The sequence below is a fragment of the Rosa rugosa genome, chromosome 5 (genome assembly GCF_958449725.1).
Source record: "Rosa rugosa chromosome 5, drRosRugo1.1, whole genome shotgun sequence".
In the NCBI taxonomy this organism is placed as follows: Eukaryota; Viridiplantae; Streptophyta; class Magnoliopsida; order Rosales; family Rosaceae; genus Rosa; species Rosa rugosa.
The window spans coordinates 15832454-15860241 of NC_084824.1; the positions used below are offsets into that span (position 1 = coordinate 15832454).

The 27788-nt window shown below is 41.0% G+C and overlaps 1 long non-coding RNA gene and 1 pseudogene across 1 annotated transcript; one reads left to right on the top strand and one right to left on the bottom strand.

The window, feature by feature from the left end:
- The first annotated feature begins 6106 nt into the window (after positions 1-6106).
- Positions 6107-11508, top strand: LOC133712079 (uncharacterized; annotated as a pseudogene).
- Positions 11509-16760: 5252 nt separating this feature from the next.
- Positions 16761-19260, bottom strand: LOC133710046 (uncharacterized). Its single transcript, XR_009846441.1, has 2 exons — positions 17452-19260; positions 16761-17255 (listed from the first exon to the last, which is right to left on the bottom strand). It is a non-coding gene; the product is annotated as an uncharacterized LOC133710046 (long non-coding RNA).
- Between the last annotated feature and the right edge of the window lie 8528 nt (positions 19261-27788).

Genomic DNA, 27788 nt, shown 5'->3' on the forward strand with positions numbered 1-27788 from the left:
ATAGAACTTCTGGAAGCTTCTCCACCCACAAACCCTTGGCGTCGTCGAGTTTCTTTTTTAGCAATTTCTTGATTATCTTGTTTGCTGCTTCAACCTGGCCGTTGGTTTGGGGATGGGCGACAGATGCAAAACTCAACTTGGTGCCCAAGTTGGCGGTAAAGGAGATGAGTTCCTTGTTGTTGAACTGCGTGCCGTTGTCTGTAATGATTGTATGTGGGACACCATAGCGGCAGTAGATGTTCTTCCAGAGGAAGTGAATTACCTTGGCGGTAGTTATTGCCGTTAGTGGCTCCGCCTCTATCCACTTGCTGTTGTAGTCGATGGCAACAATGATGTACTTGAACTGGCCCTTGGCGGTTTGGAACTTTCCCATCAAATCGAGGCCCCACGTGGAGTGAATCCATGGGCCGATGATGATTGACAGCGGTTCTGCCGGTGCATGTGGGAGATCTGCAAACTGTTGGCATTTGTGGCAAGACCTCGAAATCCGCCGGGCGTCATCACCAAGTGTGGGCCAGAAGTAGCCCTGTCGCATTGTGCGGTTGGCCAAAGATCTGGCGCCCGAGTGGTTTCCACATTCTCCGCCGTGGATCTCTCCTAGAACAACCTTTCCCTCCTCCGGGGTTAGACAGCGGAGGTTGGGATGGGTGAATCCCTGGCGGTAAAGCTTGCCATTCTGGATGTTATAGCGGGTTGCTCTCCGTTTGAGCTGTCTCGCCTGGACCTTATCCTCCGGCAATGTGCCGCTGCGCTTGTATGCTATGATCTCGTCCATCCAGTTGGGACTGACCTCAATGCTGAAGATCTCCGCCAGGGTTTTTGTGATACTTGGTCTGTCAAGGCATTCCACCCTTGTGTCCGCTGGACTTTGATGTGGTTGGGCGGTTGCCAGTCTCGCCAGTGAATCAGCTTTGGCGTTCTTTTCCCTGGGGATTTGTGTGATGATGTGAAATTTGAACTTTTTAAGCAACGTTTTGACGTACCCCAAATATGCCGCTAATTGCTGATCCTTGGCTTGGAAGCTGTCGTTGACCTGGTTAACGACTAATTGAGAGTCGCTGAATATGTTGACGCTGTCAGCACCCGAGTCGATGGCAAGGAGTAGGCCGGCAATGAGTGCTTCGTATTCCGCCATATTGTTTGAAGCTTTGAAGTTGAATTTCAACGCGTATTCCGCGTTCAGTCCCCCGGGTCCTGTTAAGATGACTCCGGCGCCGCTGGCCTTGGCCCTAGCGGAGCCGTCCACATGCAGGTTCCAGTCTGATTGTTGGGGAGCCGGCTCTTCAACGGTCATCATTTCCGTTCTGGGCTTTATCTCCCTGCCTGGTTCGAGTTAACACTCGGTGAGTTCAGCAATGAAGTCTGCCACCGCCTGACCCTTCATGGCGGTTCTTAGTTTGTAATCAATGTCGAACTCGCTGAGCTCAATGGCCCACTTGCTGAGGCGCCCTGAGTGTTCAGGGTTCTGCATTACCTGTCTCAGCGGTTGATTGGTTAACACATGGATTGTGCGGGCCTGAAAGTACTGGCGAAGGCGTCTGGCGGCAACGATGAGTGCGAGAGCGAGTTGCTCTAAGGGAGGGTATCTTGTTTCTGCTCCGTTCATGCCTCTGCCGGCGTAGAACACTGGGAGTTCCTCCTGGCCTTCACGCCGGACAATGGCGCAGCTTACTGCTGACACTGATACCGCTAGGTATATGTACAGTGTTTCTCCTTGCACAGGAATGGAAAGGAGTGGTACTGCCGCCAGGTATTCTTTCAAGCCCTGGAACGCCGCCTGACACTCTGGGTTCCAGTTGATGACTTTCTTGTGAGTCGTTTTGAGGAGTTTGAAGAATGGGGCACACCTATCAGTGAGTCTGGAGATGAATCGAGAAAAGGCGGTTAACTTGTCCTGGAGGCATTGGACGTCCACCTTATACTCGGGGTCCGCCAGGTTAAGGATGGCCTGTACCTTGTCCGGGTTAGCCTCGATGCCTCGCTCGCTGACAATGTAACCCAGAAATTTGCTAGCGGTGACCCCAAAGAAACATTTTTCTGGGTTGAGGCGCATACCATAGGCCAGGAGAATGGTTACTATGATATTGAGGTTTGCCACATGTCCGCTGGCCTTTATGCTCTTAACTAGCATGTCGTCCACGTAGACCTCGATGATTTTTCCCAGATGCTCAGCGAACATGGCGTTCATCAACCGCTGATAAGTTGCACCGGCGTTCTTCAGACCGAAAGGCATGACATTGTAGCAGTAGATGCCTTTGTCGGTGGTGAAGGTGGTGCATTCCTGGTCGCCGGGGTGCATCTTGATCTGATTATATCCGGAGAAAGCGTCCATCATGCTGAGGAGCTCATGTCCGGCGGTTGCAATGACTAGCTGATCGATATGAGGTAGCGGGAAACTATCCTTTGGGCATGCCTTGTTGAGATTTTTGAAGTCGACACACATCCGCCACTTGCCGCTGGGCTTCTTGACCATTACTAAATTGGAGATCCACTGGGGATAGACGACTTGGCGGATGAATCCAATGCCCTGGAGCTTGGCAACCTCCTCTCCTATTGCCTGGTACTTTTCCTCATCAAAGGCCCTCCGCTTCTGCTTGATGGGATAAAAGGAGGGTTTGATGGTCAGCTTATGAGTGATAATTTCAGCAGAGATACCTGGCATGTCCGCGTAGGACCATGCAAAGACGGCGGCGTTATCACGCAGGAATTGAGTGAGTTCTGCCACCACCTCTGGGTCTAGTTGGGCGCCTATGCGGACTGTCCGCTCAGGGTGCTCGTCCGAGATGCAGACAACTTTCAACGACGTGTCCGGGTTGACCGGCTCTTTCTTTACATATTTCTTCTCCTCATCTCTAGGGTATTCGAAAATATTTGGGGGCGGTGCGTGGTTGCCCACTGTCAGGATCTAATGGCGGCGCGCTGAGCGCGCTATAGTCGTTGAATAGCACTCTCGAGCCAACTGTTGACTTCCTCTCACACAGCCCGTGCCGTTGGGTGTGGGAAATTTCATGAGAAGCATGTATCCGGCGATGATGCACTTGAGCTTGTTAAGCGCTGGTCGTCCAATGATGGCGTTGTACGAACTGAAACAATCGACAATAATGAATTCCGTATGCACCTCCGCCATGCATGGGCTAGTGCCAATAACCAGTCGCATGTAATCCGACCCTAGCAGTTGTGTGACGTCGCCGGAGAAGCTGAGCAGTGGCTCGTGATCCTGGAGTAGTTTCTTGTTCCGCTTGAGATGGTCGTAGCAACCGCTGAAGATGACGTTGACAGCGGACCCGCTATCCACCAAGATTCTCCCCACTGAAAATCTGCCAAGAATGGCGTTGACCAAGAATGGGTCGTCATGGGGTAAATGCACTCCGCGCTCCTCCTCCTCTAAGAAGGTAATAGGTTCCCAACCTGATCTTGGGAGTTTGGCGGATCTTTCGTAGCGGATGTTGCAGACTTCCTTTGGGTGATTAGCGCGTGCATAGCGCTTCCTTGCCCTGTGGGACATACTAGTGATTGGGGCACCGCCGTCGATGGTGTTGATACGGCCCAAAGTCTCAATATTGGCGATCACAGGTGGCGGTTGGCGCACCTTGAACTGCTCCAACTTGCCGTCACGGTACAGGGTCTCAATGGCCGTTTTGAGAGCATTGCAGCTGTTGGTATTGTGGCCGCTGTCCTCGTGGTATTTGCACCACTTGCCGGTGTTCCTGGGTTTACCCGTTTTTGGGTATTTTGGAGGGGGTGGCAGTGGGATCTGATCCTTGCACTGATTGTAGATGTCTTCATACGAGACCGTGAGGACCGTGAACACTGCATACCGCTGCGAGGACTCCGCCTGCTTGTTGCGGTTATCCCCATGGGTTGGACGGTTGCCCTTGTTGTAATGCTGGTCCCTCTGCCGCTTGTTCTGGTGGTGGCCCTGCTGCCACTCCCTCTTCTTGTCAGTTGGAGGTGCTGAAGGGGCCTTGTTAGCGGTTTCCTGATGACTGGAGGATGGCTGTGTTGACTTTGTTGGAGTTGCTGGTGGCGGTGGGGTTTCTCCATATGTGAGGAATTCCGCCTAGGCATGGATGACCGCCTCACTCATGACGTGGTCATATGCCGCATTAGGATGATTGTAATTGAGGTGATAGAGGAATGGCCCTTTGAGGAGTCCCTGCTTGAAGGTCGCCGATGCCATTGTTTTGTCTAGGTCACGGCACTGAGACGCTGCCGCCCGCCACCTTGTGACGAAGGCCTTCAGTGATTCGTCCGCCCCTTGCTTGACGCCGAACAGCTGACTTGTGTTGTGATGCCCGGCGGACAATAGGATGAACCGAGAGAGGAAGGCGTGTGATAGTGCATGGAATGAGTCAACGAACCCTGGCGGACACTCGAAAAACCAGCTCATTGCCTCACCGTCCAATGTTTCGCTGAACAAGTGGCACAGGGTGGCGTCGTCAAATCCCTTGTTGTTGGTGACTTTCTTGAAGGTGTCCATGTGGACGAAGGGATTAGACATTCCGCCGTAATGCGACATCTTTGGGGTTTTTGCATACGCTGGTCTGATAGCTTGCAGAATCGCAGCGGTGAAGGGCCCAGGTCTGAAAGCGAAAAGTGGATTCTGAGTTGGCGCTGGGGCGCCCGACTCCGCCCGGATCAACCTCTTTTCCAGTTGTTGCATCCTTTCCAATATCTGGGCGGTTGCATCGCCGGCGGAATCAGCCTGAATACTCCGCTGGACCTGCCTGCGCCTCGTCGCAGGCGGATTGCCTTCAGTCCTCGCCCTAGCTTCCGAGCGGTTGGTGTGCGGCAGTGATTCCGCCTCCTACTATAACATTAGTTGGGGGATGGGTGGTGGTCCCATCCCCAATAACTCAGGTGGGTCCAGCGGTACCTGCATCTGTATGACTGGCCCCGGTACCAATGTGCCAGTGCCGGGTCGACTACGCTTGGTGCTACGTGACTGTTCGCTCTGTGTTGGATTGGCGGTAGCTTCCAGCGTCCTCTTCAGTTCATCAAAACGTGACATCAGCGTAGCCAACTATCTTTGGGCCTCAGCCTTCTCCTTGCGCTCCTCCTCACGTTCTCTGTTTGCCTTATGAAGATCCGCCAGTGCTAGCTCGTACATAGTGATGAGATCTTGGCCCGGCGGGCGGCTGCTGCTTGGATTTGCCTCAACGCCGGGGTTGGCCGGGGTTGTGAATAGTGCACGGTTAACGCCTACCGCTGGGTCGGAGGGTTGGGGGATGGCGGAATGGTCTGCCTGCTCTTCAGCGTTTCCCTCGCTACCGTTAGTCATGGTGATTGTGGTGGGATGACCTTTTGTTTAAGGGTTCCCACAGACGGCACCAATGTTAATGTCTAAAAGTTTGGCGGTAGCTGAACCTTTGTTAACGCTGATCCGGTGGGCGGATCGATACTTGTGATGCTCCCAAAGCTTCCGCTACCTGTCAAGTAAAATACAAAGAGCGTCAGAGGGAGACCGCGCTGGGCGGTCTTCAACTCTCCGATGCCTAAGTTAGTCAATGTATTTATGTTGACAAAGTAACAGTGGGTAAGTATTGAATGCGTAATTAATGAGGAGAGAGGAGAGAACCTTTTATAGGTGAGGAAGAGGAGGTTCTTCCACTACACCAAAAACTGCATCACACAACGGTGATCACACAACGGAGAACAAATCCTCTGTTGTCTGTTGACGACAATTGAATCATACAACACATTTAATAAATCTTCGTTGTATAAAGATGCTCAAATTCTAAAACTTCTAGTTAGGAGGTGATGACACAACGGAAAGAAAGATTATCTGTTGTCTGAATGAAAAAAAAGACCGGCATATTTCCCTCCTACCATTGAGTCAAATTTGGCTCCAAATTATACCCTAGATGCCATTAAATTGGACAACAGTTTAGTTACTTCCGTTGTAGGAGTATACCTGCAAATCATCATACAATGGTTTTTAATGTTCTGTTGTGCAAGTGAGTACCAAAATTTGGAAATGGCTCCAAAATGACATTCATTCCCCCCAAAACGAGAAAATTCGGCTGCAATTGTTTGTTATGCTTGCAAGTTCCAACAACAGAATGAACTATTTCTGTTGTGTGAATGAGAAATGACTAGCCTAAGCGCGAAACCTAACATTTTGATTGCAGAGGCAGGAAATTTCCATCTTTCATTCCCTTAGCTATGTAACAAATCAAACAACGTAAACGTATCTATACGTTGTCTGTCTGAGAGAGAAACCCCGAGCTTTTCTTCACTTCGAGCAAAATCTGGAGCTTTTCTTCATCATCTTCTCAAAACACTTAGCCATCACAAATCACATCTTTCAAAGTATGGATTTAGATTCTATTCAATTTGGGTTCTACTCGATTAGGGTTCGAGTTGGGTTCAATTTGGGGGTTTTTCATTCTGCTGAAATGGGGGATTTGGGTTCTAACCAATCGAGTTGGGTTCTACTCGATTAGGGTATTTCTTCTGCCCCAGAGAGAAGATAAATCTCATTCTTTGCAAGCTCCAGACGGGGTATTTCTTCTCTTCTTCTCTTATTCTCTTCTCTCCCAGAAGCCTCAACTCCTCTTCAAGGCTTCAACATCGTGCCTTGGCTCCGACACCTTCTTCCACCAAATCCAATCACAGCCACCAAACTCTAATCAAAACCTCATAATCCAGTCGTCTTCTCTAGTTCTTGAAAGTCTACTCGTCTCTGGCCAAACCCCAACTCAACCCTAAAAAGAATCTCCATCGAAGCACCCGGTCGAATCTTCGCTCGAATCCGAGACAATCCATGAGCCAAAGACACGCAACACCTGCGAAATCAGTCAAGTTCAGTCAAGTTCCGAACTTGGTCTCATATTTTGGTTCGTTTCCTTAAGGTTTAGATACCCTCTTCTTCTTCTTCTTCTTCTTCTTCTTCTTCTTCTTGCTTTGCATTAGTTTCAAGTAAGATAAGGTAGTCTCAGTTCTGTAGTAGAGCTATTTACTCATAGAGAAGATGGGAGTCAAGGACAAGAAGAAGAACAAGGAGCTTGCCCAGAGAAATTTGGAGCATGTTGAAAAGGGTTCGTCGCTTTAATCTCTTGCACTTTGATTCAAGTTTTGTTTTTGATTCGTTTTGCTGTTTGAATTGACTTGAATGCTTCTGGGATTATGTAGAATGAAGTTAGTAGAGAAAGGGTTTTGGATTTTAGAACAAAAACCAATACATGAATGTGTGTAATTGATGTCCATTATGTAGTAGACAGAAGACACATGGATAATTCGGCCTGGAAAGTTGAAGTTTTGCTCTGTAGGTTTATGATGAGAAGAGAATAAAGTATAAACAAGTTGATATTGTGTTGAATTGTTTCCAGATAAAAGTTCAGGACCTTCAGAGATGAGAAAGAGAAAAAGAGAGAAGAAAACAATGGTGATTCGAGAAAAGTTGTTCAGATCTCTATTGAAGGTAAAGTGGAGTTCTAGCTTTGTTAAATGTTAACTTGTTAATTACTTGGTCAGAATTTTGCATTCAAAATGAACTCAATGCGGTTTGCTCTTGTCATTTCACTAGATAACTCGACCAAAGCGGCCGATGACAAGAAGAAGACAAAGAAACTGAGGAAAGGAAAAGGAAAGAAGGTGAAGAACAATCAGGATTTGGATGATCCCTCTAATACCGATGGTTTTGATTAATTAAATGGTAAGCTTCTTTAGTTGTTCTTGTAGCATAGTATACTCGTATATAAACCTCATTTATTGTGCAATCTGTTCATGGTGTCCCCTAGTGAACAAAATTTGGTAGTGAATAATGAACATTTTCAAATTTCCTATGCCATTGCCTGTATCTGCTATATTTGGCTTTATATGCAATTTGAGGTTTTGTACTTTTTTTTAATGTCTCAAGTTATAAAAATAAGGCATGAATGCCATGGGGGTGTCAACAATAAAATCGTTTTCTGCTTTCAACTCAATTAACTCAATTTTATTTTTATTAGACGATGAAGCCGCAGATGATCAGAGCCAATTCGAAGTTCAGGGAGAGACTGGAAGTGCTGAAATGCTGCTCAATGAAGATGATTGTAAGAATACTGAACTCAGAAACTATGAAAGAATGTCGCTTTGATTTCTTATCCCTGCAAATCAGCAAGTGGTCACTGAATGGGATGTTAAAAGCAGTTGTACTTAACCTGAGTGTTCCTTTATGTTTTTCCTTTTTTGTGTAGGTAAGTCAAAGAAAGCTAGGAAAAAGAAAAAGAAGAATCGCGATTCCTTCGAAGGTGGGAAGTTACTGGAAAAGAGAGTGGAAGCTGTTCGAGATGAACCTTGTCATCTCTCTTTAGTGGATGAGGACTGCTCAAGAGAAATAACAAGTATAATTCTTGAATTGAAACATCGTTATCTCCTCTGAGGATGAGGGCAGCCCGAAAGGAATGAAAAGTATGAAATATTGATTCCAAAGTACTTGTTGGTCTGTGCATGTTCTAATACCAAGAAAAGTTATTTTCTATACTAATGTCAACATGTATGATATTAATTTTGCCATCCACATTGTTAAACGTGAAGCAACAAGAATGTTTTATTTCTAGTTTACTAAATTTCTTAATCCACAGAATGGATTGTGGAATACCAGCAAAATAGACCTGGATTGAAGGTACTGCAGCAAAGAATTGATGAGTTCATTATTGCACATGAGGCAAAATTGGAACAGGTAATTTCCTCTTCCATGTTATAACTGCCATGCAGGTGGAGTATTGTCTTTTAAACCAGCCCTTGAACCTTGACCATTAGCAACTATGTGCACATATGGTGGCAGGTTATTAGCGAGTGATAAGATATATGGTGGCAGGTTATTAGCGAGTTTGCAGTTGTTTGTTAGAAATGATGCGGATGAGTTTAGTGCGGTTTTGAAGCGTGAATCGAATCCGAAGATATTGATCACCACTTGTCGATTTAACTCTTCTGTATGTATTGGTCTTTTACTTGTTTTCAATGTCATTTTAGCTTTTGTTGGTTACGGAACTGATATATTTTATGACAAGGTGATTGCCAATGTGTGCTAAGGTTTATGCTTTTTGTTGTTTTGGTGGTTTTCAGAGGAGTCCTGCTTTTACAGAGGAACTACTTTCGGTGATCCCAAATGCGCAGTACTATAAAAGAGGCACTTATGACTTGAAAAAGGTACCATTTCTGTCTTTTATATCAATTTGTTTTTCACTTTTTCAATGTAACAAACATGGAGTTCAAACAATTAATATATGTAATCTTTTTCCTTGTTGCAGATTATAGAGTATGCAAATAAAAAGAAACTCACTTCTTTAATATATGTAATGCTCTCCTAATTATTGGCTTACCTAATGGACCTACTGCCCATTTTAAGCTCTCAAAGATTGTTTTACGAAAGGATATCAAGGTTTGTTGCTATATGTTGCATGTATCAAAACAGTACCATCTTTATACTGTTTTGCCACATATTGCGATGAAAGGTTTTTATTTTCTTCAGTTGGTGAAAAGAGGAGTCATTGAGATTTAAAATCTTGAAAGAGTCCAAAAGAATAAAATTCTGCAAAGTATTAATTTTTCATCTCTGGGGAATTAATGTAGGGTGTGTGTTAACTGTCATTTTCTTTCCTTATTCTTTATTTGGCATGCTTGCAGAATCATGGAAATCCAACCAGTCATGAGCCTGAGCTTGTATTAAACAACTTTACAACACGCCTTGGTCATCGTATTGGGAGGTTGCAATCCTTAACTTGTTTGAAATGTTTTCTCACATTATATTAGATGCATTTAGGACTTTTTGGTTCAAATACACCTCATCACACATTGTGGTAATTTCATTTTTTTTCCCTGTACAATTAGTTTCAAGTGGTTTCTTATGTAAGGATGGATTACCTTCAAGCTCCTAATGGTTTTCTTCTTTCACCTGCTTTCTTCAGATTAATACAGTCACTTGAGGGAGAACCAAATTTTTGTGGTCGGCGAGTTGTAACTTTCCACAACCAGCGAGATTTTATATTCTTCCGGCATCATCGGTGTGCCTCCTTTGCTATTTTTAGTTCTTGCAGTGATTCTTTCTTATACTTGTGATCTTATATACTTTCCTTTGCTGTAGAGCTTTTTGTTTACTGATGATCATTAATTTCTATGTGTTCAGGTACATTTTTGAAACCAAAGAGACTAAACAGGCTGAAGAAAAGGGCAAAAAGACCAAGGATTCCAAAGATGACGCTATTACTGAAGCAAAACCATTTGCGCGCCTACAGGTTTGTGTCAATTATTTATTTGTTCCTCTTGCATCTGCTTTCTTGTCTCGATCTGGTTTGGCCAAGGGCCCTGGCTGAATTTCCTCCACCACTTGAAATGTCCTTATGTTTCGTTCTTGGTCCATTTATGTGACATAGGAAGGCAGGGTATTGCCACATCTACCATAGCATGCAGTTTACGTTTATTTCTTTATTCTTTATTGTATCATTTATAAATGTAGATCTTAACGGTCTTTCTTGTCTTAAACACTCAGGAATGTGGTCCTCGTTTTACCCTTAAATTGACTAGTCTGCAGCACGGGACATTTGATCCTAGAGGCGGGGAGTTTGAGTGGGTTCACAAGGTAATCCACTTATCAGTCAATTCATTTCAGTATATTGGTTTCATATCTTTATCATAAGAAAATATTGAAAGATACCCATATTGTTACTCAATTGTTTGGAATTTTCTCTGGGATATATGGTGCAGTTGCTACAACATTTAAATATGCTTTTGATTACAAACCATCCGGCATCTACTGGTACCCTTCACAACTAGAGGCTTATTATTAATTTGTTAATTTGACTTTTTCATGTTAAACTGCATACCAGAGATCAATGGAAACTTTGATTGATTGGATTGATAGTGAAGTCAACATGAGCAATACTTATGTACTTTTTCGAACTTATGCTCCTGTGCATTTCAGGTTTGCTCTATCATTTAAGCTGCTTAGTCTCATTGGTAGATTACGATTTGCTTATTTGTCTCATTAATTAAATGTGTATAATGTTCAAATGTACCTCTATCTTAGCTGATACAATCACCAGTTTGACTTATCTATCGACATCGAATTATTATGACATGTATTGGTAATTTAGTATTTGATAAGTGATGGGAAACCTTGTGCAGGATTTTGAATGGTGAAGATGTAGATATAGAGGAAACGGTTCTTCGCACTCCAATATCCAAATCCTAGAAGAACCATTCAGATTTGTTCTACTCAACACCACAAACAAATAGGAACATTCCTTCTGGTGCTGCAATATGTGCTAACTTATGAAGCTTCACAACAAGCTTGGAGGTGATGCAAATAAGAATATAGTGCACAAGATGCTTGGTAAAGTGACACATGAAGGTTTTGTTGAAGTGAAAAGATATTATATCAGCTTTTGATTCATGAATAGCTAGTTAGGAATGCTTTTCTTATTTTATTGTTGGCTTGAAATTTGGACAATTTTGTTTGGGAAATACTGCCTTTTGCAGTTTTATGTACAGAATGTTGGATTATGATGGATTGCTTGAAAGATACAGTCACTGTTTATTAGGTAAAATGGACCAAATTAATGCACAAATCAATTCAGAGAATGGATGTTTGCAGCAATCATACAACAGATTTTCAAAAATGTCAACCAACGTTGTCTGAACCAAAAATTCTGGGTATTCACACAACGCATTGATAGGTATCACACAATGGATCTCAACCCACAACGGCATAAAAGCAAATTCTGTTGTGTGAACTGCTGCGCATGGGTGCATCCGGCATCTGTCGAGTTCTTGGACAACGGTGTTAAGAAATATACGTCGACTGACTTTGTATCATACAACGGTGAATTCACCGTCGTCTGATTTTTCATCAGACAACATCGAGATAGACGACGGTGAGTCTTCAAATCAGACGACGTTTTTTCACCGTCGTGTGATGCAGTTTTTGGTGTAGTGTTCTCTTTGTTTTCGATGTGGGACTGAAGTGTTTCAATTCCCAGCTCTGGGAGCTACTGATGCCATTTTGGCACGGCGCGTCGGCGGTGATCTGGGGGTGATCCGACGCTGAGGTTGTAGCCCGCCTGGCGGTGTACCTGTATGTCATTCCTTTGGTTGGAATTAGTACCTTTAGCGGTACAATGAGCGTGGCCCATTATAGCTAATTATGCTTGCAAATGTACATGTATGTACAGAATGAAAAATGATAAACACATAGAGCAAGTAATAATATTTTGTTTGAGTGTCCCATGTTTATTTAATTGAGTTGCAATTAAAAATAGAATCATGGCATATTTTGTATAGCATGTACTTGTAATGTGGATGCTAATATCATTTTTGCATTTTTGTAGGCATGCCTAGAGATGGTTTGAGATCGGTATGTGAAGCATGACATATCTAGTATGTGAGATCTAGAAAGTGTTGCCAAATCTACAAAACATTGTTGGCATGCTCAAAATTTTATGGAAGCATGTAAAAGCATATCAAGTGTGATATATTGTTGGCATGCATAGAAGTAGTAAAAGCATGGCATTGGCATGGCACTAGCTCAAATTGAAAGAGCGTAAAGGAAGATATAGTTACTTATCTTATGTCGATTTGGAGCGAGTTGGAGTTGGAATTGATTAAGTGCCCAAATTATGTTGGAATTGTCCTAGCCGCGCTAGCAGAGGAATATGTCGCCGCCGGACTCGTTAGCAGAAGATGTCGCCACCGGACTTGCTTAGCGGAAGATGTCGCCGCCGGACTAGCTAGCCTCGCTGTGGGAATATGTCGTTGCGGACACGCTGGCGGAAGCTGTCGCCGCTGGACATGCTAGCCTCGCTGGAGGAATATGTCGCCGCGGACACGCTGGCGGAAGCTGTCGCCGCCGGACTTGCTTAGCGGAAGATGTCACCGCCAGACATGCTAGCCTCGCTGGAGGAATATGTCGCCGCGGACTCGCTAGCGGAAAATGTCGTCGCTGGACTCGCTTGCCTTGCTGGAGGAATATGTCGCCGCGGACACGCTGGCGGAAGCTGTCGCCGCCGGACTTGCTTAGCGGAAGATGTCACCGCCGGACATGCTAGCCTCGCTGGAGGAATATGTCGCCGCGGACACGCTGGCGGAAGCTGTCGCCGCCGGACTTGCTTAGCGGAAGATGTCACCACCGGACATGCTATCCTCACTGGAGGAATATGTCGCCGCGGACTCGCTAGCGGAAAATGTCGTCGCTGGACATATTGTTCTGTTGACTGATGTTGACTAGAGTTGGTCGGCGCTGATCGGTGTTTGATTAGCGTTGACTATGCTTTATGGGCGTTGACCGGATGCCAACGGGCCAAAGTTCATGGTACGTGACGAAGCCTTTGTGTTGGCTTCCCACAGACGGCGTCAATGTTAACGTTAGTGATCCGTGGGATCTCTAGTTAGCTTTAGAAAGAGAGAGAGAGAGAGAGTGACACAAGATGTATAGTGGTTCATTTCCCGCCTTAGCGGGAAACTACGTCCACTTGAATGTTTAACTATGTGTGTTTGGGCCTTGTGGCCCAAGTGGATTACATGAGTGTAATGGAGTGATGTTTAAGTGGGAGGAGGCATTCCTTTTATAGGTGAAGGAATGCTTCTCCTTTACATGGTTTTCGATGTGGGACAAGCAAACAACTATTTTAGTATAGAAATGCCATATTGTGGAGGCAACTTGGCAAGGCCGGAAAGGTGGCTTCCCGGTGACGGATTTGCCACTTCCGGATACGGTAGCGTAGCTTGAACATAGGGCTACAAGATGCAAGTAGCGGTTGTGCCTCACCATGGCTTGGGGGTGTCCCAAAGAGGGTGTTAATTATGCTTGGTGAGATAGCAAACTAGCCTTGCTAGTAGAGGTATCTACAACATCTAAACTTGGTTCATATGACGAGGTGGTTTACCATGGGTGGACCTAGGAGGCAAAACATACACACGATCACCATTATCAGAGTTAGAAGAAACATTACTAACATCAAGATTGGGACGCTCCTCAGGGATTGGTTGACAAGGATTATCTGTATCTAAGAGGGGTAGAGGAGCTTGGCCTTCTTAGACCGCTGAATTTCGGACATTGCGTTCTGGTTCTGCCAGCGATCGATCTCCAGGAATGGAACGATCGAACGTTTGGCTACTAGGAGCTTCTGCCTCACTAAACAATCGATCCTTTGGTTACTGTCTTCTTCGAACCTGTCTGGCGATCGATCGCTGGCATTCTGGCGATCATTGGACCTGAGATTACATGACTATCATCTTCAATTGGCTGAATTTTAATCCCACAAGACTTCTTTTCCAAAAAAGTGTGTTTCTCCCCCTGAAGTAAAGGATTGGTGGGAGAAAAATAATAAGCATCCACATAAAAGGTGGCATCCATGGTAACATAAACTTTCTGTGTAGGAGGATGAAAACACTTGTAGCCCTTCTGATTGACATCATAGCCCACAAATACACACTTTAATGCCCTGGCATCTAGTTTAGACCGTTGATTCTTAGGGACATGGACGAACATAACACACCCAAAGACACGAGTAGGGAGATTAGAAAACGAAGGGACAAACACATGAATTGATAGGGTAGCATAAGGGGTTTGACCATTGAGAACAGAGGAATGTAGCCTATTGATGAGATGACAAGCAGTGAGAATTACATCTCCCCAAAGATACTTAGGCATATGAGCACTAAACAGAAGAGACCGAGCTATATCATGAGCATGACGATTCTTTCTTTCTGACACCCCATTTTGTTCAGGGGTTTGAGGGCAAGTAGTTTGATGAATAATCTCATGAGAATGAAAGAATTGGTGAAACTGAGAATTGACAAACTCCCCCCCCCCCCCCCCCCCAATTATCAGAATGAAAGACTTTAATATTGGATCCAAATTGATTTTGAACAAGAGCAAAAAAATCTTGGAAAGTAGAGAAGACTTCATATTTGTGTTTCAATAAAGAGGCCCAAGTAAGATGAGTATAATCATCAATAAACAAAAAAAACCAATGTTTGCCAGACAAGGTTGACTCACGGGAAGGTCCCCATACATCAGAATGAATAAGCTCAAAGGATGATTAGTACGATGACTTTTAGCTAAGACACATGACTCACAATGCAACTTAGACTTATCAATGCCCAGAAACAAGGATGGCAAAGATTTTTTCATGACACTAAAGGTTAGGATGTCCCAATCTCCGATGCCATAGCCATACTTCTTCAACTTGATTAGTTACCCCAATCGAAATCAAAGCTGCTTGGACCGCCTTCTCCGACGAACATGCAATCCAGATGAAAAAGTTGACCCCTCAGATAACCCCTGCCGATTATTTCCCTATTTAGGAGGTCCTGAAAAATCAGATACAAATGAAAAAATGTTACAGAACACCTAGATTGAGTATTAAGCTGAGGCACAGATATGAGATGATGAGAGAGATCAGGGACATAAAGAACATCACGTAGTGTCAGAGAAGGGGTGAGACGAACAGATCCTATGCCTAAAAGGAAAAGAATCACCATTGGCATTGACAACAGAGGAAATAGAGCGTGGATTGAGAAAAAGGAAACTACGATCATAGGTCATATGGTCAGATGCTCCAGAATCAATTATCCAAGTATTGCCACCAGTAAAGCTAGAAATTTTTAAAGCAACTCCAATCTTACCATTACCACCGCGACTTACTGATGTGGTATCCTTACCAGCAAAGTTGGTGTGATCTGGTTTTGTTACAGCATAGTAATCTTGGTCTTGAACAAGATGAACAACAGCCTTTCCCTTGGGTTTGTTGTCCTGAGGTCGGGGCCTATTAAAGTAGCCTACTGGAAAGCCAACGAACTTGTAACAATTTGCTTTGATGTGGCATGGATTCTTGCAGTAGTTACAAGTCAGATTTGAGGAGAACCCAGGAGGAGGACCTTGAGGAGAAGGATGCAGAGAGGAAGGAGGCTGATTGCTTGAAGGATTGGATGGCTTTGATTGTATTGCAAGGCCTGCAACTTCTGAAGTAACTGCTCTAGTTCCAGCCCTCTGGGTCTCATCTTTGCGAATATAAGCAAAAGCTTGCTGCAAGGTTGGTGTGGTAGTCCCGTGAAGCAATTCTCTCCTTGAATTCTCAAATATTGAATCTAAGTCAGCCAAAAAAACATGAACTCTCATGAGATCCTGCTCCTCCTTATAAATCTTGACATCATCCGGGCACTTCATGCGACATGGATGCATCTGATCAATTTCTTGCCAAATCCCTTTTAGTTTTGCAAAATACATGGCAACTGGTTTTCCATCTTGAGTCATACGAGAGGCTTGAGTGGTCAACTCATAAACCTCGGCAAAATCCGTTCCATTAAAGTAGATCTCCTTGAGGCTTTCCCAGATTTCTTCAGCTGTATTACACCCCATAATCATCTGTGAAACATCTTCAGTCATGCATTTGTAAAGAATAGAGGTTACCGAGCCATTTGCAGTCTTCCATTGTGAAAAATTGTTGGCTTCAATTGGTGGTTCAGTAATTTAACCATCAACATAGCCCACCTTATTGATTCCACAGAGGTGAGCCTCCATCATCTTCTTCCAGGTTCGATACTTAGAGCCATTGAGCTTGACACCTCCATAACTTCCAGTTGAATCATCTTTAACGCAGACATAAATTTGGTTGGAACCATGAGAAGTCTCACCACTTCCAGTCGAAACGTCTTGATCTTTAACTATGGTGAATACGTAGCGAAAGGAAAAACAACAAAATACTTGGAAATATAAGAAGCCAACAGTGATGAAAGTATCAAAGGACAATGAACAAACACAAAGAACAAGGGTCAAAGATCAAAGAACAATGAATCAGAGTCCAGGATCGGATCTCTGCTCTGATACCAAGTCAAATATAACGAAAAACAAGAGACAATTTTGGCTGAATAACTCAATGTTTCATTCACCTCACAAGAAGGAATTATATATAGATTACAATCGTGCCTAATAAGACAAGTATTATTCCTAAGGCAAGTAGTAAACTAATAATACTACAAATATTACAGAATATTACATATTATATAATATCTACATAAATAAGGTAAGTATGACTCACACAAACATATTTGTCACCAAAATGAAGTATAGGACTTTGTCTGCTTCAGATCTAAACCCATTTTAAACCAAGAAATAATCTCTGAGGCAAAACAAAGCGTGAAGATTCAAACCCAGAAGATTATCGAGTTTCTGGTTGCCCAATCCAAGAACTTGCTTCAAACACTTGTTGTAACCATGTGTACTTTGCTCCATGCTATTGAGAGGATGCACGAGGATGCACACGTATAAAAACCTAAACCAAATTTACAAATTAGTTTGACCTGCCATATACCACTCGAAAATTCATAAAGTCTCTATTACCTTCGATCATCAAATAAGACAAAATAAAGTTCTACAATCCATTACTCAACATAAACTCTGTTTTTTTTTTAATATTATTATTGTTGAAAATGCATGCCAGAATTGGATTGCAAAGATGAGATTTTTACCTGTACATTGTGCTCCATCCAAAAAGATGCGTCTTTCTTCTTCTTTTTTTCTTCAGAGTACTACCAAAATAAAACTCAAAAGTCAAAATCCAAGTTTTGTATAGCTCTCTACCTCTTAATTTCCGGATTAAACGTTCAATGTCATCCCCACTACACCTGCCATCCCAGTCGCAACGAAACCCATAAACCCACTACAGCTCTCATACTTCTCTCGCTTTGGAGAGAGCAAATAGCAAGAGGTGCTAGAGTAGGGACAGAACTGAAAAGCGGATTGTATAATGCAGCAAAGTTCCCACCTCGAGCACCCACACTTCCATCCACCATATTCCAAAAACTCAAATCAATTTGGGTGGCCATCTCCAAAGAACCCAGTCAATTTCATAGTCGCTTCTTCAAACTCTCTCAATTTTCGATGAATGGTTTCTGGTAAACCACCACCACTTCTCTGTTATCGCCGTCAGCATCACCAAAATTCGACCCTCACTTTGAGCACTGACGCAGACCCAACCTCGGTCTAAGACTCCTCAACCACCGCCGCACCATGACTCCATCGCCACCCCCACAATCGTCGAACTAACTCTGACTGAACTCACCAATCCGCAAAGGGGATCCAATTTCATATTCGTAAAGCATCAGAATTTCAGAACATGCTGCTGAGTCAAGATGAAGAAGAGGCAAGGATATGTTGGGTCGTCAACCGAATTAACTCGCCTCTTTTGAAGGAAAGCTTCTCAAACTACGAAGCTTGTATGGAGTTTTTTTTTTTGGGGGTGAAATTTGCACACCCCCTCTTACATTCTACACACCGTTTGCTTTTTTTTAATATTTCTTATCATTTCACTCTAAAACTACCCTTCTCTCTCTCTCTCTCTCTCTCCATCCACAGAACCCCAAAGGCAACCTCCCTCTCTCTGGTCAGTACAACCCCAAAGACTTCGTCCTCTCCCTCCAGCGCCCTAGATGACGATTCTCGTCAAGGCAGGCGCCCCCGTCGACCAGACCATCGCCGCCCTTTCCGCCTACATGGAGCCCGGCCACGCCATCATCGACGGCGACAATGAGTGGTACTAGAGCACCGAGCGCTGCATCGACGAGGCCTCCTCCACCTCTGCATGGGAGTCTTCGGTGACGACGAGGGCGCCCGCCACCGCCCCAGTCTCATCCCCGGCGGGTTTCACCAGGCGTATTCCAACAGACGTGTTGAAGAAGGAGAGGGAGAGCGCCGAGGAGGAGACTATCCAGGCCATAGATTGCGCCCTTCTCTTGCACAAATGGGGTTCTGTGGTGTCATCGAAAAAAATTGGGGTTCTGCGGATGGAGAGAGAGGAGAGAGAGAGAGAGAGAAGGGTAGTTTTGGAGTGAAATGATAAGAAATATTAAACAAAAGCAAAGGGTGTGTAGAATGCAAAAGGGGGTGTGCAAATTTCACCCCCCCTTCTTTTTTCTTTTTTTTAATCTTGACCATTTTTGCCTTTAAATTGGGCTCTATTGTAGGAGTTAACGTCTAAATTGGACAAAACGAGTGAAATTGGACACGGCTATTGGAATCAAAACGTTTAGGGGTGTTACTGATTAACTTGAAACCACAGGGATTAACATGATGTTAGACTCAAACCTTAGAAGGGGGGGAGGGTAAACTGAAATTAGTCCAACGTAGAATTCAAGAGGAAGCACCAGTTTCGACCTAGATCCTTGATACACGTCAACATAGATTTTCATGTACAAACACAAAATATCCTCAACATGACCATTACCTTGCTAGTACTGATCTAGATGTATGTGTTGGATATCTTGTATCAAATATTTATATTTAATAAATCTAATCAAGCTAGCAATTAATGAAATCAATTAAGCACATCATATTAACACAAACAATATAAAGGAGAAGAGAATTGGAGAGTCAAGCTTGTGAGTACAAGAGAGGCACAACATTTGTTGTCCTAAAACTGTACACGCCTCTCTACATGCAAGTTATAATAGTCGTCTACAACTCCAAGATACAATCCTTAGAGTCTCACACATGTCTAATCAACTTTGCACGACTAACGGTAGAGGGGGTGCCAAGTGTTTATCAATTGTCCAAGGAATATGAATTGGATGGAAAGGAGGAGGATGAAGAGTAAGAGAATGAGAGCAATCCAAAATAAGTTAACTCTTTGTCTTAAAAGTTGAGTATTTATAGAACTCTTCATAATCCTTTGAAAAGATATGACTTTTCAATCTAAATAAATCATAGTAATATTTTGAATCTTAATAATTAAATAAAAAAACCAACAATCCCCCACAAGATTCAAAACGTCATAAACTAAAAATAAAATATGGGAAGATTGAGAGAAGGAAATTTGGGCAGCTTTTATACCATGCAATAGGTATAGGTGTCTTCCGGACTTGAACGTACACTTAGTGTAAGCAACTTCATTTGAAGAAATCATAGTGAACTATATGTCTTGAACTAGAGCTCTTTTAGTCAAATTACACATTGTCACACACATGATATCGATACCTACATTTGGCGCGGGTTAGCGCTATTTATGGTCATGCACTTAATCTTGATTGTCATGAGAGTTATTAGAGAGCAGCCCATTTCTTACAGTGTTGCCTCACAACTACTCTCACTTAGGTGAATTCTCCAAGAGTACATGTGATAATACTTCGCAGGAATTTTGTCCGGCCCGAAACTCATTCAAGGTAAAAACCCTTTCCTTGATTTCACATTAATGTAGCACGACGCCTTAGCACACAATTTTAGGGAGGGACTCGGCTTCTCTGCTATAACAAGCAGTGCTAGGATCTGCTTGGACTTCATTACCAAGTTGACACGTCATTAAAATCTATCCAAGGGCCAGAAGTGAAAGTCTCCAAAACACAAACCATATACCACACACAGCATATCACTCTCTCTCCCTCCCTCCCTCCACGCCTTCTGCAACTTTGTCTCAGATCAATTCCGTCTCCGACCAGAATATGATAGCATTGAAAAGTTAAGAACAACAGAAAATTGAAGTCTCAGCTTAAAGATCCAATACATGAAACACCAAAATGAACAGCTACTAATATTAGAACGAACCATAGGAATCAAATCAGAATCAGTCGACGTTCTGCATGATATCCTCGGCGGTGAACTTGGAGCCCTTATACCCATGTCCCTATCTGAAGCCCATAACCCATCTTTGATTAACCCATCAACAAACTAAAAGACAAAAAAAAATTCATTTCGATCACAAATCATTCATCCATAATTCCAGATCGAACTGTTCTTCTTCAGTTCTTCTGTTCTTCGACTTCTTCCCTTCTTCGTTCTTCCCCCATTCAATAATCCAAAAAAATTGAGAACCCTCATTTAATCTAAAATACCAAATCGGCCAATCCCCACAAACCCTCATTCAATCATCTCATTCATCTGAAATCCCAGCAAACCATAAACCTTCTATCTTCACTTCTTCCCCAGTTCGAAAAGACGAAAACCCAGAAAATCATCCAACAAGTTCATCTCAAATACGAAATCAGCAAATCCCAAACCTCGCTCCTCATTCAATCTTCTGAAATCCCAAATCCCAAACCTCAATCCTCATTCAATCTTCTGAAATCCCAAATCCCAAACCTCGATCCTCATTCAATCTTCTGCAAAGAGAAGAGGGCAAAGAAGAAGTCGCAAGCAGCAACTTCATCAAGGGAGAGAAGTTGAATTTGGAAGCACTTCGATTTGGACCACCCAATTATTGAAAACGGTTGATGGAATGGAGCAGGAGGTTGGCCTGAAAAATTGCAAAACTGGGGCTTTTTGATGCTGTGTGCAAGAACCGGAATTGATCGGAGACGAAGTTGCAGAAGGTGTGGAGGGAGGGAGGGAGAGAGAGTGATATGCTGTGTGTGGTATATGGTTTGTGTTTTGGAGGCTTTCACTTTTGGCCCTTGAATTGATTTTAATGACGTGTCAGCTTGGTAGGGAAGTCCAAGCAGATCCTAGCACTGCTTGTTATAGCAGAGAAGCCGAGTCCTTTAGGGAGACCTCCATGTATATGAATCACACAATATGGATTGTTTTTACCACATTGAATATAGTCTTTTTCTTTTTTTTTACTTTTCTCCTTTTTAAAAAAAAGGATCAAAGGATTTCACTCCTACCCCCATAGTGACTCGAACCCATGACTTCGTACATAGGTAGTGGATGCTCTAACCACTGAGCTAACACCACATTGTCGCACATTGAATATAGTCTCCTACTCGAGACTATAGCTTTCTTGAGGCATATATGACTTTTGTCATTATTTTGGCCATATCACTTAGATGAGCAAAATCTGCTTTTTAATTAATCACAATTTCTCATTGGAGTATATATTCCACCATATGAGAATGAAAAATGGTATATCTCTACATATATTTATTGAAAATAAATAACAAGAGATTTGTAGAGTAGAACTCCCACATAATCAAGATATAGAACCAGAATGCTGGCCTCCGGCCACTATCATTTCATGATTATATTTTTTGCATCAGAAACTTGCAAGCCATCTTAAGAATTTCTGCATTCCATTTGTCATGTGATGAATACACGTACGTACAGTTTATAAATCTATTCAGTATCATTCATAATACTAAGAAGATGATGACCTGCTATATGAAAACCATGTCTTCATAAAATTAACTAGATAGTAAAACTTGATCAACATTATTGAGCAGAATATACCCCCACATTATACGATATATATTGCATGTTCAAAAGCTCCATGAATGGCATATAACTTATTTGCTTATCATATCAATTGGGACATAAACCTCTTATGTAGATCAAATATATATAGAGGTTCCTCCATCACCATGCATGTTCATCATCTACAAAACTGATGTGCTTTGTTGTACATACTGAAGCAACATAGTAAGTAACAGTGACAGATAACACTCTTATATATAATCATAATTATATATCATTATAGAAACATGTACCAAGATGATTAATCTTGCCGATATATACGGATCAAATGTACACGAGTACTTTAAACTTCATCCCTTTTAACATATTTATAGCGCAGATGCGAAGATGAATGTATGCACATACGTCCATCGGTGGAAAAGATTGCTAATATGCAAACTAGTAACAAATGTTTACATAGATCTTCATTTAAACTAATTGGCCAAATTAGATTAGTTTATTAGGGTATTCGGGTACTGTCTTTCTACTTTGGTTTATAATCACCTTTTAATATATTTAAAATGCATGTGGTAACTTGAACATGATGTCATGATCAATATAAATCAATACCTTGGAATTCACACTAAATATGAAAATCAAACCTGGAACTCTTATGCTCAATGTCCTGTCATATCTTCTTCTTCATAGTTATCAAACTTGGCTCTGTCTACCATTGTTGTTGCATAGGGAAGAGTTACCGAAATGAGTGAGTTAAATGGAAGACATGGTTTTCATATAGCAGGTCATCATCTTCTTAGTATTATGAATGATACTGAATAGATTTATAAACTGTACGTACGTGTATTCATCACATGACAAATGGAATGCAGAAATTCTTAAGATGGCTTGCAAGTTTCTGATGCAAAAAATATAATCATGAAATGATAGTGGCCGGAGGCCAGCATTCTGGTTCTATATGATTCACACTACAAGAACCATTAACAATTTAGTAATTTCTGCCAAAATTAGAGATGCCACTTCATAACCTCTCTTTCTCATGTACATGTCTGTCATATTTATCCCTAGATCTAGTATCAATTTATATTGCTACTATACATATAGGTACAAATAATAAATCGTACACATCGGAGCACACACAAATATATACTTGCAATTAACTTATTAACAAAACATTCGCCTCTTTAGAAAGAATTAGTAACTCAATGCAATCATTCATGCATTAATGTATAAGTTTAAGATATATGAGTGAGAGCAAGAGCTTTACGGTGATTACCGTACTTCTATTTGCCTTCTCTTCACTAGTGAAATTACTAGCACTATTTGGCTCATGGGCTCGAACATAGTCTCAATGCTTTTTCACTCATTAATAGAAGAATTATGCTTAAATAAATCACAGTGCATGAATGATTGGTAATTTGATACTACCTTTCCAAATTCTTGAGAAAAAAGAACACACACCAATTTCATGAAGAACAAATACTAATGCAACCAAATGCGTATATGTATTTTGACAGGATATATATGCTTTCATTAGTACCTTTATAATGTATATATCTACAGAAAATTCACATAGCATGCACAAGTATTTGAACATCCATGTTTAAAGCAAATTTAAGATTTCAGATGCTATACCTCATCATAATCAAGTTCGCAGCAATTAATTGCCAAACTCACTTGCGCAATATTAATACAGATGCTCATTCATATAAGTATTTGCAGTAAAATCTGATGAATCTCTATTTACATCTCCAACTCTGTAGTCAAAAATCATAGCCATTTCATGAATTTGACACCCCTAATGCCATTACTATTCATTCAGATTTTACATCTCCAACTCTCTTTAGTCAAAAGTCATAGCATAATTTCAATGGACCATGGGGTTCACTTCTTCTCCCTTCTTCTCTATTTTGGCTTTCGTTCTACAAAACTTAGTCAAAATGACCAAGCTTTTGACTCGAGGGTCATTTTAACTACCTTTTCTATTGGGTTGGAGATTCTGGACTTGGATTGGGGAAGCCAAAATGGTTTTTGACACTAGGGTTGGAGATGCCCTAACAAAGATGAAAAAGCTAATCTATTACTTGCATCGACAGTTACCTTTGCACATGCACATCCAATACTTGGGTGAGGATCCAAAGATATATTAACTTCTGAAACTTATGCTAGTATAATAAATTTCACAAACCCACATGCTGCTAAGTCACATATGTGTAATCTGCATATTCTTCTAACTATACGTATGCAGTTAATAATGGTCAAAGTATCCATAACAAAGTCACAGAACCAAACTTAGATAAAACAAAAGGCATGGAACTTTTGAATTTAAAGGCACCAGTTGTGTCTTTCAAAATTGAAAATTCCTTTCAATTATGTAGACAAACTCACAGCATTCTTTTTCTTTTTAGTGGTTAACAGTTAGTTAACATACATAACTGCTGCAAGTCTATATATGTCGTTGTAATTGAAAAGATATAAAAATTGCTAATTTATCATGTTCATATTCATGTCACGAATAATAAGTTCTAGAATTAATAACATGCATATATAGAATCAATCAATCAAATTCAGCAAGTTTAATCAATTAAAATTTGAAGCAATACACCAGTTCATCAACCAATTAATAAATCGATCAGCTCATCATTTACGACAAAACTATATATATGAAATTAATTGAATTCAGTTTCTTTGTAGTATTTGCAGTTGCTAGAAACCAACTTTGTATGTGTAAGGATTTTTTTTTTTAATTTTAGAAAGAAAAAAAAATTATTCAGACCATCATGATACTTCGTTTAACGACCAAGTACACTTTAGCGTTTTCATGTGCAATATACACAAATACAAAGTTTGTAAACATATGAGTTGATATGTGCAATATAAACATATGAGTTTGTAAGTCCAAACCATCATACAATTTCCCTAACACAGTAGAGAATTTTACGGCTTTAGACTGTTGGATATATTGATACCATATTTCATATTTAATAATTCTAATCAAGTAATGAAACCTAACAGAATATTGATATATGGTATCAATAAACATATTTAATAATTCTAATCAAGTAATGAAATCAATTAAGCACATCATATAAACACAAATAATATAAAGGAGAAGAGAATTGGAGAGTCAATCCTGTAAGTACAAGAGAGGCACGACATTCGCTATCTTAAAAGCTGTAAACGCCTCCCTAAAGATTTGTATTGACGGAAAGTCTCGAATGTCTAGTCTCTAGAGATTTTTACAGTTCGTGAATATCAGTTTTCCAAAAGAAGTCATGGCCGATTTATTATAAGAATGTAAGGTTGCGGGTGAATATGAGTTTTGACGACAATTTGTGTTTTGAGGCCCAAATCACACAAGAAAGTCTAATGACGAGTATTCCAACTTAATATGGACAAATGGTGGGATGTGGATGGTTGGAGCGATTCATCAGTTTAAGAGTCAATAGGAAAATTTCACCTAAGCACGCTAACCCTAATGCTTTTAGGATTTGGATTCCTACACAATAAGAAAGAATGAGACAACCTCGTATATAAAAGGTATCCATACTCCCCTTCTTTATTTTATTTTGTTTTCTTTTCTTTCCATGAACAATTAATTAACTCTTTAGTAGTTAGGGGCTGTTAAAGCCCGGATATGCTTGTAAACTTGTTATGACTTTCAATAGTTTTACTTATCAAATTGATGATAATCTAATTTTTGTTTTTACATTGATGAATACTTTACATGTCAACTTTGAGTGCACGTTTAGTATGTATGTTTTGGTTTCTATTGTTATGAATAATCATTGCCTACTCCATGTTATGAATAATCATTGCCTACTCCATGTTAATTGAATAAGATTCCTTTGAGAGTTCTAAGTGGTAAATTATATATAAGACAAGTGATTAGGTTCCTAGGTTAATTAAGACGCGTCGTACACATGATTCCTTGTGAAGTCTCGTTTTCTATTGCATGATAATTTCTTTGTGTTAAATCTAGAGTTGCTTCAACCTAGGTTGCATTTTAGAAAATAGGTTAAGTGTTCCTCTTACCTAGCCTACAAGTAAGGAAAAATAATAGGTAATTCTAATGTTGAGTTAACTTGAACATCTTCATCTATAGACGAATAAGACTAGGTTGAACATAACTTGTTTGCATGATTTATTGGTGGTGCTGCAAATGCCCTAACTTATATTTTCCTATTAATTATAAAACTACTTCCAAAATCTGTTTTTCTTTATTTTCTGTTTCTGTTTTCTGTCTTGTCGAATTTTATTAAAATACCAAAATAACTCCAAAAATTACCAAATTTTGTTTGCTAGTTTCCTCGTGTGTCTAGTTCACCTTTGTGAATTTTCATTGCTTTCTGAGTAGTCTAAGGGCTAGTTTGGGATTGCTGTGACTTTTAAAAAAAACTGCTGTTGCTGTGTTGTGAGAATAATCCGCTGTGAATTAAAACAGTTTCATGTTTGGTAAATAATATTTTTAAAAGTGCTGTCACTACATAAAACAACTGCAGAGTGTGTTTTGATCCACAGCAGCTTCTAAAAGCAACCTCTGGGCTGCTTCTAAAATCTGCTGCCAGTGACCTATAACTTTCAATTAAAGCTGCTTTTTATTTATTTACCAAACACAATAAAATCTAAAATTTTGAACAAAAGCTGATTTTTTTTAAAAGCGAAGCAATCCCAAACGGGGCCTAAGTTAGTTAATTAATTAGATTTTTGGCTGCTGGTTGTTAGGATCAGTAGCCTATTTTCAGTATTTTATGACTTTGTTTTGAGTAGTTACGATCCTTAGAGTATCTTTAGCAAACTCTCTATTTTGGCTCCTTAGCTATTTTAGAGAGCATGTTTAGTTTTTTTATCTATTTTAGCAGCTGCACCAGACTTCTAAGTGGCTCTCTATTATAACTTTTAGCTATCTCGCTCCTAAATATAGAGAGCGAGAAATAATTTGAAACATTCCTTTTGAGTTACTTTATGTAATTTATAAATACATTTCAATTATTTAATATTTCTTTAAAAAATAATATAAATTCAAAATTAGCTAAAATAGAGAGCAGTGATACAGACATATTTTTAAGGTGGTTAGATAAAATAACTTTTTAGTTACTTTAGCTAAAATTTGATTAAAAAAATGACTAGCATTGCAAAAGATGTTTCTAGTCCCAGAAATACCCTTATTTACTTATTATAAACTACAGTCTTAAGTGTGAATAAGAAAAAGAGTTGGCTTATAAATTAGATCCAAGGGTGGGAATGGGGTGGGTTTAAAAAAAAAAAAAAAAAAAAAAAAACTATCAGCAATCAAGGTGACGAGGTCCAACTAGACGCTATGTCAGACTGTTGTTAAATAAGTTTGAAACCTCAGGTCCTGCCGCACATTAAGACCAGTCTATTACTTTACTTTACCGATAGAATTAACATGCATAGTTGCATACATGCAATTAAGTTCCGACAATACATAAAGAAAGGGAAAAAAAAAAAGGCTTCCTGAATAATAAACTAAACGACTAGAGGAAGATGAACTATACGATCTTCCTTTATTTTATGCCCTTCTAGCTATATGGTAAGCATGGAGAACCGTACGTACTGGAATATTAGGAGATAATAACCGAAATATTTGTATGCATGACGTACATCATGAGGATTGAACTATCGAGTTGATCGAGACGACGGCAGGAGGCTTGTGAGTTAGAGAGAC